The sequence below is a fragment of the Felis catus genome, chromosome B2 (genome assembly GCF_018350175.1).
Source record: "Felis catus isolate Fca126 chromosome B2, F.catus_Fca126_mat1.0, whole genome shotgun sequence".
Taxonomy (NCBI): Eukaryota; Metazoa; Chordata; class Mammalia; order Carnivora; family Felidae; genus Felis; species Felis catus.
The window spans coordinates 108514741-108528437 of record NC_058372.1 but is presented as its reverse complement, the minus strand read 5'-3'; the positions used below and the strand labels follow the sequence as shown (position 1 = coordinate 108528437).

The window sequence follows — 13697 nt, the reverse complement described above, 5'->3', positions numbered from 1 at the left end:
AGCAGAAGCAGGAAACACCACCAGGGGTCACTGTGTTCCAGGAGAAGGATCAAAAATTCTAGTGGATCCTTCCTCAAGAATAGTAAGTACCTGAACTCAGTGGACTGAATTCTATTACAGACTTTTAATAAAATCTCAAAAGAGAGAACAGAGACCTGGCTGTTCAAAAATGACTACAGTCAAACTCTAAACTTCCCACATCTTCAAAATACCAAAAGTACATTAATAGCAAAATTTTAGTTCTCAAACTATAGCTCAAGAGAGGGTTCCTACCAATTATGAGCAGCGTCAAGGAAGATTCACTCTCATTGTATGGGATAAAATAGAAATTCTGGACAAAGCTGCATATAGTAAGCATGAGAAAGAAGAAAATATGTAGCCTAGCAATTAATCTAATTTTCTAGAGAAAAATAACGAAAAAGAAAAGACAACAGAGATTCCAGAGGGTAAACAAACATTACACAAGAAAAGGGAAATTAAAAATTTTTCTGCTGTGAAAGCTATAAAACTTGTTTTTATATGATAAGCACACTTTGATGTAATAATATTATATCACAATGTCCCATTTATGGAACTAACATATGAATTATATATTTATAATATACATTGCTCAAAACTCTCAAAACTGAATTCTCAATTCAGGGGAAAGGGATGGTGTAATGAGAGCAAATAAAGAGAAAAGAGGCAAAGAGATGAAAGCAGTTAAAGATAAAACAGAGGAACCAAATACTTGTTATCAGGGTCCCTGAGGCAGAGTACCAAAAAACTAAGAAAAACTATGAACAAACGTATAATTTAATAATTTTCCTAAAATAAAGGGAGAAGTGGGTTTGGAAATCAAAGGAACTTGTGTTAATCTAGGAAATCGTGGTATAGAATGACCAACATTGAGGCATATACTTCTTAAGTTATTGAGCCACATTGGTAAAGAGTTCCTTAGGTATTCAGGTAGACTAAAGCAAGTCACTTAATAACAAGGTGAATGAGAAGCAACCTAATCAATGTTGTAAGAGGATTGAACAATTTCCATATTGAGGAAAACATTTTCCTGTTCAGTTTTAAAGACATCAGACTACCCAAAATATGAAAGAATGAGAGACTAGATTCTTTTTAATACAATAACTGGCAGTGATTGCAGTGTTCAGGTAACAGATGATGGCATATTGGATCAAGATGGTAATTGTAGAAATGGAAGAAGGTAGAAGGAGTCAAATTCTGGATATATTATGAATGTAGAACTAATGGGACTTTTCTGATGAATGTTGGCTATGAGAAAGAAGAGTTGAAACGATTCTAAGATTTATTTTTGCCTGAGTAATTGAAAGGATGATATTATCATCATTTGAGATGTGAAGAACAATAAATAGAGTATGTGCTTTATTTATTTATTTATTTACTCCTATTCATTCATTTATTTACTGTTTGGTTTGTTATCTACTGAAAATATAGTTTTGGTCATGATAGATTAGAAGGATTTATTAGACATCCACATGGAAGTGCAAGTAAACAATTGGATATATGAGTTTGGAGTTAAAGAAAGACTATAGGACATGAGTTATTAGGGATCCAATATACACTTGGTTTCAAAGCTATGGATGTGAGTATAAATAGAGAAGAGGAGCAAAAGATTGAGTCTTGGAACTCTACAATATTGAAAGGTCAAACTGAAGGTACAAGCACAGGAAACAGATTTGTGAAGAAGTCTGGTGTCCTTGAAACCAAGTGAAGAGTTTCCAGGAGAGAAGGATCAATTGTATTAAATGCAGCTAATGGTTCATGTAAAATAAAGACAAATAATTTAGCATGGGATTTAGCAATTTTGAGATCTAAGATCATTAACAAAGTGATTTCAGTAGAGTGGTTGGAGTAAAAGTGTGATTGGAGTGTTTTTTGCTGTTGTTGTTTTGTTTTTGAGAGAGAGAGAGTGGGGGAGGGGCAGAGGGAGAGGGAGAGAAAGAATCCTAAACAGGATCTGCGCCCAGCGCAAAGCCAGATGGGGGGCTCAAAGTGGTGCTCAATCTCATGACCATGAAATTATCCCCTGAGCCCAAATCAAGAGTCCCATGACTAAGAAACTGAGCCACCCAGGCACCCCAGGAGTGGGTTTAAGAAAAAATGGGGAAGAGCATTTGGGGACTGAATACACTAAAAATAATTTATTTGGATGACAGATGCATTTTTTTTTCAAAGTAAAGGGTCAATCAATACTGTATAAAATGGAGAAATAGTGTTAAAACACAAAGATTCCATTTATTAGTGTTTATTAAACTTTTTAGATCTTTTAGGAAAAACCATAAATAAATTATTATTCATTCTATTTTAACTATATCTGAAGTTTAGCAATTTACTTAGCTTTGCTTAAGATTTTTCTTCTATGAAACTCAAATGAAATTAATAACCTATATAATATGATACCATTTACAAATTTTTAGTTTATTTAATTTCTTTATGTGCATACAGAGATGAATAGAATGATGTTCACTTAATGTTAATGTTTTTGGTGAGTTACTCTGTTCCAAATTTAATAAATAATATATTTTACTTTTCTAAAATATAATAGATCATTCTGTAGTTAAGTTTTTGAAAAGAAAGCAACACAGAAAACATTACACCATGAAGGCAAACATATAATTAAATCCTGCTATGAGGGCCTTTAGGCTAAGTTTCATTTGCTGTCCTCCAACTTCTCCATCTGTGCCTATTAACCACTTGCACCCAGTACGAAACACAGACAGGGGTATACTCCATTCAGAACTACTACATTTTAACTTTTTATCTAATATTTCTGACCAGTAAGTAGATGATAGCTACCCCCTGAAATTGTCAGAACTCTTTGGAAAATGTAACTGATTTAAATAAGTCACATTGTTTTGAATCCTTTTATGTATTTAGTGGTACCTAAATCTTCCAGGTATATTTATTGTTAAGAGTTGGTTAATAATAAATAAATAACTGTGAAAGTGAAATTTCAGCAGAGATATTTTGAAACAAGATACCTTGGGCAGGGTCCATGGGACATCATTAGAATTATATCATTGTTGTATAAAATCAGCCCAGCTTAGAGTGTCCCTCAATTGGTTATGTCTACAAAAGTGCTAGTAAACTATTGTCACATTTTCAGGGTGAAGAACCTGAGTGTCTAGAGTGAATATAAATGTCACCATATTTATGATTTTCTATACTGAATATAAATATAGATTCAATTGTCAGAATCACTATGTATACAAGCAATTCAATAATATTATTTTGATATAAGAAAGAACTGCCATTAAGCTGATTATAATGAAGTGTACTCCAGCCTTCGAAAATTCAACATCATTGTATATACCCTGCCCAAGGTATCCTGTTTCAAAATATCTCTGCTGAAATTTCACTTTCACAGATATATATTCATTATTAACAAACTCTTAGCGATAAATATACCTGGAAGATTTAGGTACCACTAAATATATAAAAGGATTCAAAATAATGAGACTTATTTAAATATAATGATGTTGAATTTTCAAAGGCTGGAGTATACTTCATTATAATCAGCTTAATGGCAGTTCTTTCTTATATCAAAATAATATTATTGAATTGCTTGTATACATAGTGATTCCTACAATTGAATCTATATTCATATTCAGTATAGAAAATTATAAATATGGTGACATTTATATTCACTCTAGACACTCAGGTTCTTCACCCTGAAAATGTGACAATGGTTTAGTAGCACTTACACAATGGAGTACTACTTGGCAATGAGAAAGAATGAAATAGGCCTTTTGTAGCAACGTGGATGGAACTGGAGAGTGTTATGCTAAGTGAAATAAGTCATACAGAGAAAGACAGTTACCATATGTTTTCACTCTTATGTGGATCCTGAGAAACTTGACAGAAGACCATGGGGGAGGAGAAAGAAAAAAAAAGTTAGAGAGGGAGGGAGCCAAACCATAAGAGACTCTTAAAAACTGAGAATAAACTGAAGGTTGATGGGGGGGTTGGAGGGAGGGTAGGGTAGGTGATAGGTATTGAGGAGGGCACCTGTTGGGATGAGCACTGGGTGTCGTATGGAAACCAATTTGACAATAGATTTCATATTTAAAAAAAGAAAAGAAAAGAAAAAGAAAATTCAACATCAGTGAATTTTCAAGGAGAAAGAAAATTACATCCAAAATTTATTTTTAAATTTCTTCGAGAATCACTAATTCAAGATGTATTTATTATTACTTGTAGTTTACTCAAATGGAGCTAAATGTTTACTTTAAACTTCTCCTGAACATTTTGAGAACAGAAAGATGTGTAGTGTGACATGGTACAGGCAGTTTTTTCTTGGATTAGAGAGAACAACTTATAAAACAACAACAAAGAATTTTTGGAAAAGAAGTTTCTACTAAGGAATGTTATCTTTTTATCCTGTTTTTTGAATTCATTCATCTCATATGCCATTAAGATTCTTCAGTAATTCAAAAGATGATACTTTGAGTTATAAGTCTTTGATAAGTTATGGGGACTGAGATGTTCTGTGGTGAGACAGAAATGGACTACAGATGAACAGAGCTCTAAATTGTAGAGAAGATGCTGGAAGGTTTAATGGAACAAAACCTTTCATAACAATTTTGAAATATCTCATACATAATATCTAAGTTCTTACTAAATCTGTTTTCTGCATTTTCTTCTATTATTAATTCAAAATTGAAATGTTAATCTCAAACTTAGTATTATAAATCCCATTTTTAAAAAATTTAAAATATCTATTTCTTCTGTTCATGTGAGCTAAGAAAATATGACTAAGAAAATATGTGACTTAAAAATTTTCTGCAGAACTTTTGTTAATTGGCTTAAATGAATAATCAGGATAAATAAATAATCAGAATAATCAGGATAAAACACTTGACTGATACAACATTTAAAATCGGGATTAAGCACAATATAGATAAAGAGATGAGACCATTTGCCAATGAAGACCCAAAAATTACCTTTTGAGGGAGTAATATCTGAAGAAAGAAGGTCAAAAAAATAAAAATGAACATGTTGGTGGCATTTCAAACACTTTAGAACCTGATGAAGGTAATTTTTTTCAGTCTACTATGGAAAATACATTTTTTAGCCACAATGTCAAAGACATGGTGGTGTGCTGCAACTGAATTATAACTCTAAGCTCCACTCATGCTGAACTTTTGTGTATTCTTTATCTGCTCAGGCTGGCCATTAAACCCCTTTCCCAACAGGATAGGCAGGCTATAAACAACAGAAGTAAGCTACTGACAAGCTTCAATAAATTTTCAAATGAAGAGCACATTTCCATATGCCATATATCATCAAATAAATATGCTTTCCTTCTTTTCCCCAAATCCAATGTGTCACATATTTCATGTACTTTAGTTAAAGACAACCCAAGTCTCCAAAAGTAGCAGTGAAACAACTCTAAAGAATTACTTGTTTTTGCATGTCAATATCATAGAAATTATATATACATTTTTGAAATAACCAAGTATCAATGAATCTCACAGATATATGCAAAATGTTCAAAACATTAGCAGACTATAGTTTGGTTATATGGGTTATATCTTCTCTAATTACTTTTTTCCTGCATTATTCTCAGGTTAAAATTCTAAGATTCTTATACTTGTTGAAAATATAACTATTGTTTGTTCATAATATAATTTATTCACTAGATAGTGTTGCATCCACATGAGTCCTGAAACAGAATGCTACGGGCACCAGTGACAGTCACAACAAAGTTTATTGCAATGAGAGGCAAGGCCTACCGATTGGGACCAACACTCTTGATCAGAGTGCAGCCTCAAACAGCCGGGGTACAGAGTTTTTATTGCCAACCACATCATCTTATCATCACCTGGGAACAGAACAAAGAAATAGTTCCCAGATGGGGGTGGAAACAGTTCAGACCTTCTGTGGTTAAGCCGGTTAAGCCGTTAAGCCGCAACCAGTTGACCTCCTTGACCCTGCCTCTGGCCCACTTTTTCGAAGTTCTCAACATGCCCTTGCCCCAATCCAATCAAACACCAATCCAGTTGATTTCTCTTGAACTTTTGTTCCCTTGATTGATAGGACAAGGCTGTTATCTCTTAACCTACAGTGTCAAAACAAAGCTGTTATTTCCCAAGGCTACAGGTTAGCCCTACACTACAATTTAACCCTTACACATAGTACCTCATAACTTAAATTTGGATAGTCACATCCCAAATATATGTCTTCTGGTCATATTAAACCTATTAAATAATTAAAACCTATTGATTATGGAAAAAATCCAATGGCCACACTAATTCAGCACCAATTTTTACAATTATGAGGAAAGTCTTGCTTCAAAAAGGTTAATTGCTTTTATAATATTATTTGGTGTTTTGAAAAATGTAGTTCTTCATTTCTTATTTCTTATAGATAAAGGTATTTGCTTACTTGTTTTTTAGTCAAAATCATAAATGCAAATTTATGATGAATCACAATGCAGTTTTTCTTTCTGATTGAATTTTCAAAGATGTTTTAGTTTTATAGATGATTTTTCTAATCTATTCATTCTAGAATCTTTTTGTTTCTCATGATAATAGACCTAATTTTCTTGATTTTAAAATTAAGAAAACTGAAAGATATTTTTATCCTGCTCTCCTCTTCTATTGTAAGACCATTGTGGTTTGATATCACTTGGCTACATACAATTTGATAGTTTCAATGACATGTGTTTTAATCCATTTAAATCTTGATGAGATTGTTTGTTTTTTTTCCCTCAGATAATGAGAATGGCTGGGGTGATTTAGAAGACCTATTTTTTTCTCCAAAAAATGACTAACAAAGGCCACATGAAGGAAATTCTTTGTTCACTAAAAATGCAAATCTTTATATAATGACTACATGAATGTGCATATTTATCAGGCTATATTTACTAAAAGCTTAAACACTAATTGGCTACTCAAAAAATAGTCTAAATATTGGAGAGAAAAATTAAAACTTATCAGAAAATCTATGAAATCTTTATAGGGCAAAATAAAAATAGACAAAAAAAAGTTATCTAAATTGACAACCCATTTCCACTAAAAATTTTATTCTGTCAAGCATCCTTATTTACTTTTTCTCTCATAAGAGATTTGTAAATTTGTTACATTTACCATTTTTCCTTATGTGAATATTTAAATTATACCACATTCCTGATGTACATTATGATTATAGCAGAATAAAAACTTTGAACCATCCTGTATATATGATGTCATTATAAACAAATAATATTTACAAGGTATGAAAAGTTACATGAATAAATTATGTGTATTCATGATTCCTGCATTAAGGAGGTTTAAACTTGAGTTCCTGAAGCATGACATAAATAAAACACATAAAATAGCAAGGGTCATGTCATATGATAGCATGATAAATGACAAATAAGAAACGTTGAAAGAATTTTAATATGTCATTAATCTTTTGGTTGTGGAAAATTGAAGAATAAGTCATGAGAATGAAGAAATTAGCATGATTGTGGAAAGACACCTGGGTCTGAAATATAATAAATCATTGGAGAACATTATAGCCCAGAAACACATGTGAAAATTTTGAGATTCAGAATCATTTTGGCTGCTATAAATGGCTTCTTTGAGTCTATGTTTCCTTATTATAAAATAGATTAGTGTTAGATTAGATAATGTATGTGAAATGCTTAAGGGTGCTAAATACAGAGTAAATGTTCAATATGTGGATTATCTATATTGTGAAATAAAATTGTAGAGATAGTTTTGGATTCCACTAGAGAGAACATTTAATGCCAAGCTCTACAGTTTCAAGCTTATTCTTTATACCTTATTTCTGTAGGAAGTTGAAAATTATTGGGGTGCCTGGGTGGCTCAGTCGGTTAAGCGTCCGACTTCGGCTCAGATCATGATCTCATGATTCGTGGGTTCAAGCCCCACATCAGGCTCTGTGCTGACAGCTCAGAGCCTGCATTCTGCTTTAGATTCTGTGTCTTCCTCTCTCTCTGCCCCTCCCCTGCTCTCTCTCTCTTAAAATTAACTTTAAAAAAATTAAAAAAAAAGAAAATCATTATGACTTATTGATCAGAGAGTGGATATGTAAAAAAACAAAACAAAACAAAACAAAAAACCCCCCAGGTATCAGGAAGATTAAGTCACCCTACCCTGCTATTGGCCATTGAAACAAAAACATGGAAAAGGGCAGTGTTTAGGGACAGTTAGTAGGCTATTTGGCAGAGACAGTGTTAGTGGACAGGAACAAGCAAGGATAGTCAATTTAATAAATATTTGTGGAGTACCCCTTAGGAGCCATATACTTTCTATACCCTGGAGATAAAATGATTAAAAAGACAACTTGCTTCCCAAAATGCCCATGAAGCTATAATTATTTTTTATTTCCTAGTACAAATTACTTTTCTGTACCTCAATTTCTACATCAGATAAGTGGGAATAATGATAGATTCTTTCTCATAGGGTTACTGTGAAGATTAAAAAATATTACACCATTAAAGCCCTTTGGACATTGCCAGACATGTATGTGTTTGTAGCTATTATTATTATTATTATTATTATTATTATTATTATTATTCAGAAGATGAGAATACAAAGTATAGAAGCCAAAGTATAATTGCCAGAGAAGGCAATTAATAGTTAGGACTGGAGCATCATAGGTGGGAGGAAAAGGAAAGACTTCACTAAAGAGGTGATAAACAACCACCGTGGATCAGCATAGTTCACTGTAACTTTGGGATGAAGCCAAAATGAAAGCTGAATCTTAAGTCTACTAATATTTAGTGAGTTACTTAGTCTCTCTGTGCCAGTTTCCATATTTATAACATGGGAACAATGACAGTACCTATTTCAACAGATTGTGGTAAGACTCTAATGTAGGTTTGTGAATACACACTAGTATACTAGTGCCAAGCCCCTAGACAGTACTTCAGAATAAGGGAGCTGTTATTACTAATAACAAGATTTTGAAGGATTGCTAGACTTTTTCTAAGCATACCAGTAGGAAAGTACATTCTGAGCTGATGAACAGCCTATACAAAAGCACATAGTTTTGAAGATTGTGTATGGCATTGCTTGTAAGCTTAAAGGCAGGAGGCTAATGGTAGGGGAATCCAGGTGTACAAAGTTCACTTTGGAGAAGGGATATTCTTAAGGACATGCTCAATGTCTTGCTCCATCCCTGAGGCAATGGAGAGGTAATTATGGGGTGTTTAATGGACAGTAATGTGAAGTGTGCAAACATCAGTTTGCTGGCCCAAAGTGAGTGTATTGCAAATGGTGAAGGTAGCCACCAAGTGCAAGAAAGGTTTGAGGTTTGGAGAATGGGTATCAGTTAAGATGATTTTTAGGGATTTTTTTGTTTTTGTTTTTGTTTATTTAGTATTTCAGCTTGGGATGACAATAACACTTGAATTAAGGTTGGAGATGGATGGGATTGATATTAAGAAGGTAACATAGATGAGTGGAGGAGAAGCAGAAGCAGTAGATAACAACATGGTTTCTGGCTTTAGAGGTTAGGTGGATCGTGGTGTCATGAATTAAGGAATATGAAAATATTTGCAAATTTACGGAAAGCAGGATGATGGTCATATTTATAAAGGCTGAGTTTAAGATTCCTCTAGGTTGTCAGGCCTGGTAGCAATATAAAATAGGCAAGTTTTTTTTTTTTTTTAACATTTATTTATTTTTGAGAGACAGAGAAAGTATGTGAGCAGGGGAGAGGCAGAGAGAGATGGAGACACAGAATCTGAAGCAGACTCCAGGCTTGAGATGTCAGCACATAGCTCAATGTGGGGCTCAAACCCACGAACTGTGAGGATGTGACCTGAGCAGAAGTCAGATACTTAACCGACTGAGCCACCCAGGTGCCCCTAAAACAGGCAAGTTTTAAAAATAAATTTAGTTACCTGCATAGATGATTGGTTCATTAGAGACATAGAATATATACCAAAGATTTGTACCAAGCATTTGGTGATATAAAATTTAAGCTTAGGAGAGAGTACAAAGATGTAGTTACAATTGGACCATGAGAAGTTTTACATTTCTATAGGAGACATTGCATAGCAAATAACAGACATTTAAGGACTGACTCTGGGCTATGGCCTAAAATGAAAAGAAGTGGATTCACTACAAAATGCATAAATGGAATGGAGTAAGCCAACAGTAGGAGAAAATATGGACAGTGCAGCATCACTGTAGTTAGAGCACAAATTCTTACAAGCTCCATTTCTATTTAGTCTCTATTTTATCTCCAAGGATTAAGATGCTCAGTTACTATTTGCTAAGTTGTTGAGTATGTAGATAATGTTTTGGAGATGAAAATAACCATGCCTACTATGTGCCATATAGGACAGAATTTAGTTAGGGGCTTTACTTATGTTACACTGTAATCCCAACCATAATCTTAGGATGTGGGCACAGCTATTCCCATTTCACACATAAGGTAAATGAAATGTAGAGAATTTAAGGTAAAATGTGTATTAGAATGAGAAATCGTTCTAATTATAAAGCTCAGGTCCTAACCACTGAACTGTACTATCATAACAGCATGTTGTAATGACAGCACTAGACCAGTGATCAACAGACATAGGCAGTCATTAGATGTTGTGATTTTACACTCTTGATTTTAAAAGTAGGATAAATACTGCAAGTGATAGTACTTCAAATAAGGAGAAGTTCTGTTCTAATAGAAGATATTACAAGGAAGTGATGGCTGATCACCTATGCCAAATGCTATAGACAGCTCAAGAGATAAGCTTTAAGAAAAGGTCATCGCATTTAAAGATCAGGAAGTCACTGGTGATTTCTGCAACGGCAGTTTCATGAAACAATGGGGACAAACTTTTGAAATAGTGGATTAAAGAGTGTGCGGGGAAAGGTGGTAAGGGAGGTGAATGTAGTGTATGTTTGAAGAATTTTAGTTGTAAAAACAAAATAAATGGATAGCAGTTTGTGAGTAGGTACCAACTTAAGTAAAATGTTAAAGATAGCGGAATTATGAGTAGATTTGTAGATGAAAGGAAGGAGAAGAGAGCAAATGACCAAGGAGTAAAAATGGGAGCAGTGTGACAGAAAAGATTTTGTCATTTACCTCAAATATGTGGAATAAGACTATGGTCTTTGACACTAGATGACAAAAAAAAAAAAAAAAGATAGACTGAAAATAGGGAGAATGATGATCTCTCACATTGGTGAGAAAGAAGAATGATGACACCATGCATTTGCTATCTTCTGTCACTTACCTAAAACAAAACTATTTCAGGTTGAAAAGGTGCTGATCTCTTATTGTCATTCCAGTTATATTATAATTCCATGCCATAGGGTCAACTATGATATCAATGCATTGTTGAATACTTTTATTTTTTTCCTCAGCTGGCATTAATGCTATCAATTCTAAAATGATGTTTTAATTTCTAGGACAAATAGACATAACTACTCAAATATAAACATAATACATTTGCCAGGTGTCAGCCCAAATTGCTTTTGCTTTTCACTAGTTGATCCTTCTGTTCACCAGCTTTACTTGTCCACCAACTCACAAAACCAATTTTTAATTCATGTTTCTACATAAACCATTTGCACTGATTGTAGCTTTGGTATAATGACCAAACCTTAGAATCAGTTCACCAAGTCATATATATGGCTTATTGTAGCGGTGGACAAAGAGAAGGAACAATGGAATTTTTCTTTAATTGGTTCCATTTGGAGATCTAGGGATTCAAATGCAAAAATGTAAATACAAAAGCAAGAGTGGTAGTACTGTGGACTGAAAATAGAAAATAGGCCAAAGGTAGAATTGAGACACACATAATGCCATTGGTAAGTGAATTTTTAGGCTGTTGGCCCAGCCCAAATTTCAAAACATACTCAAGAAACTGAAAGTCATAATTGCCTACAATGTATTATCATTGCCTTCTTACAGGCTTTAGAACATATCTTGGAAAAGATTTGGGTTTGTTAAGATGTCTCCCTAGTCAGAAATCAATGATTAGGAGTGCCTGGGTGGCTCAGTTGGTTGAGTGTCCAACTTGAGCTCAGGTCATGGTCTCAAGGTTTGTGAGTTCAAGTCCTGCGTCAGGCTCTGTGCTGACAGTTTGGAGCCTGGCGCCTGCTTTGGATTCTGTGTGTCCTTCTCTCTCTCTCTGTCTGCCCCCTGCTTGTGCTCTCTCTCTCTCTAAAATAAACATTAAAAAGAGAAAGAAAAGAAACCATATAACTCATGTCCTAAGTCATTCTATTTTATAGTGGTTCTAGCTCTGGGACTTAACGAAGGCAGCTTAAATGTGTCCTTCAGACTGACAACTTTAAACAGGTTTCTTCCTGGCTCTAGGCCTTTACCTCCCTTTATATAAGAACATTTACCTTAGAAAACTTGCTATTGCAAATTCTTTCTCTGCTCCTGTGAGATCTACATAAATCTCATGTAATGTACATAAGCCTCTTACCAATTTTATTTATCTCCCAGTTTCTGGAGGATAGGGTAAGAACATATCTTTGGTGGGTGACTTGCTCCAAGTTATAAAACTACCTCCTGTCGTGAAGATACAAGAAAGTTTACTTTTCCTTTGGTCAAAGCAATTGGCAAATCACTTGACCTGTGTTCCTCCTCTCACCCCACTGCTTAAAAATCCTTTCTCTGTTTGAGGTGCCAGGGTGGCTCAGTTGGTTGAGTGTCTGACTTCGGCTCAGGTCATGATCTCACAGGCTCTGTGCTGACAGTCAGCTTGAAGCCTGAAGCCTGCTTCAGATTCTGTGTCTCCCTCTCTTTCTGCCCCTTTTCCATTTGCACTGTATCTCTCTCTCTCAAAACTAAAGTAAACATTAAAAAAATAAAAATAAAAATAAATCCTCCCACTGTTGGTTCCAGCAGAGTTGTTGAGTTCAAACTTTAGTTCTGGTCTCTGTCCCCTGTTGCAATAGCCTTGAATAAAGTCTTCCTTGCATGTGTAATTGTTTAGTGCAGTTTTTGCTGTGACAAACCTCATGGGCCCTCATCTAGTATCTGATATCTGATATCCTTGTGGTTACTCAAGCCTATTTGAGTTTAAACACTGTACATAATTGAGTTAAACACTGTACAAAACCAATGAATTAGTAACTCTTTAAATTTTTTTTTTAACGTTTACTTATTTTTGAGACAGAGAGAGACAGAGCATGAACAGGGGAGGGGCAGAGAGAGAGGGAGACACAGAATGTGAAACAGGCTCCAGGCTCTGAGCTGTCAGCATAGAGCCCGACGCGGGGCTTGAACTCACGGACCGTGAGATCATGACCTGAGCCGAAGTCCGATGCTTAACTGACCAAGCCACCCAGGCGCCCCGGATTAGTAACTCTTTAAAGGCAGAACTTCACCAACATAAATTAGTGAATATAAACCCTGAGTCCTAGAACACTAAGCCTTTGGAAAACAACTGTAATTTATAAAACAAAATCATTTCCTAAGACCCAGTATCCTCAAATTTATTACAATCATACTATTTTAAAATCTATCTTTTTGTTGTCCAGTTCTTTATAGCATGGCTTTATACAAGCACAGTCACAGAGAAAGCATACTTTCCCCTCTGTTTCTTTTATCTTTTCTTTATGTTTAACTGATATATCAATTTATTAAGCCTAGTATTGGGCATTATGTAAACTAAAAACTTGATTGAGCGATTTTTTTTTTTTTTTTTTACTTTTCATCCAGGAAAGTAAAGTTTGACGTAGCAGTTTTATTTTTCTGCTAGTCTA

The 13697-nt window shown here is 34.4% G+C and overlaps 1 long non-coding RNA gene across 1 annotated transcript in view; it reads left to right on the top strand.

Moving 5' to 3' along the window:
• Positions 1–7905, top strand: part of LOC123385533 — a 211805-nt gene extending 203900 nt beyond the window's left edge. The window contains exon 3 of the long non-coding RNA XR_006598241.1: positions 6732–7905. This is a non-coding gene — a long non-coding RNA (uncharacterized LOC123385533). The remainder of the gene's footprint in view (positions 1–6731) is intronic.
• Positions 7906–13697: the final 5792 nt, after the last annotated feature.